We start from the raw sequence: 1,601 nt of genomic DNA, 5'->3' as shown, positions 1-1,601 counted from the left end.
GCATATAAGCACACGAAAAGGTCAATGTTATTAGTCCATTTTCGAGGAAAATGGAAATCAAAACCACAATGAGATACCACTGTATACCTATTTGAATGACTAAAGTTAGAAAAGGGCAATATCAAGTGCTAAGGAGGCTACAGAACAACTAAACTCTTAGTCTTGCTAGAGGGAATGTAAAACGGTGCACGCACTTTTGGAAACAGTTCAGCAGGATAATATACACTTACTATACAGCCCAGCCACCCCACTCCTAGGTATTTACCCATGTAAAATAGAAATTTATGTTGACACCAAAACCTGGACAAAATACAAATATTAGTAGATAAACTGAGTTACAACAAAATTGAAAATTTTTGTGCCACAAGTGATAACATTAGACATACCACATAACGAGAGGACATTTTTGCAAATCTTATATCTAAAAAAAGGTATTTGAGTGCAGAATATATAAAGGACAATTAGGACTAGATAATAAAAGAACGGTATCAAAACAGGCAAAGAATTTGCATAAACATTTCCCCAAGAAAATAGCCAAAAATCGAATGAAAATATGCTAAACATCATTAGTCTCAGCATCAAATCTCAATCACAATGAGCTATAACTTCACACCCACTGAGAAGTTAAAGCGAAAGTCACTCAGTCCTGTGTCTGACTCTTTGGGACACCATGGACTGTAGCCTGCCAGACTGCATGGAATTCTCCAGGCCAGAATGCAGGAGCAGGTAGCTGCTCCCTTCTCCAGGGGATCGAACCCAGGAATCAAACAGGGATCTCCTGCATTGCAGGCGGATTCTTTACCAGCTGAGCTACCAGAGACGGCTAAATTAAAATAGACAATAACAGGTGTTGGTGAAGATGTGGACAAACTAGGTTGCTGATATGTGGCTGGCGGGAATGAAAACTACCCATAGCAGAAGTAAGTAAACAGCAGCACATTCATTTGATGGAATTTATTCAGCCATTGAAATTCATGCTCAGGAAACGTCTGACAGAAACATGAGTGAAAAGAGCAGGATACAGAGGGCGCAGCCAGAATGACCCCAACTGTGGGCTGCAGAGAGCGATGCCTGAGCGGGGCATCGCATTTTACAGCATTTACGTGCTGTAAATGGAGAGCTGCAAGGTCTGGGGCTTACGGTGGGCTGGGAGGGGCGGGCGCCGTGGAGTGGAGAGCGATACTCCCTTTGCGTGCAGGTGGTGGAGGCATTAATTCTTGGCCCCGGCTTTGTCCCAAGTAGTGCTCAAGCTGCTGTACCCCAGCCAGTCCTCACAAGTCATTGCTTGCTGGGCTGTGCTTAAAGCTCCCAGGGGGCACCGGGGCATTAACAGGTGATTTGGGTGGGACTTTCGACCCTGCCGTGATCTTCATCACTCTTCCCAACCTTCAACCATTAAAAACATACGCAATTGTAAGAGACTCTAGCAAACACAGGTTCAAAACAAAGACCCTAATGTGCACCCCACCCCCAAAATGAATTTGAGAACCCTTATAAAGAAAGCCTAGTGTTGGAACTCTGGGGATAACTGGGTCCTTCTGCAGATTGTGTCTTTTCCAAGGAACCCAGGAAAGCAATCACAGAGGAGCAGCTCTCACCCT

Source organism: Bison bison, unplaced genomic scaffold (assembly GCF_000754665.1).
Source record: "Bison bison bison isolate TAMUID 2011002044 unplaced genomic scaffold, Bison_UMD1.0 scf7180017862979, whole genome shotgun sequence".
Taxonomy (NCBI): Eukaryota; Metazoa; Chordata; class Mammalia; order Artiodactyla; family Bovidae; genus Bison; species Bison bison.
Note: the sequence above shows the minus strand (reverse complement) of the source record.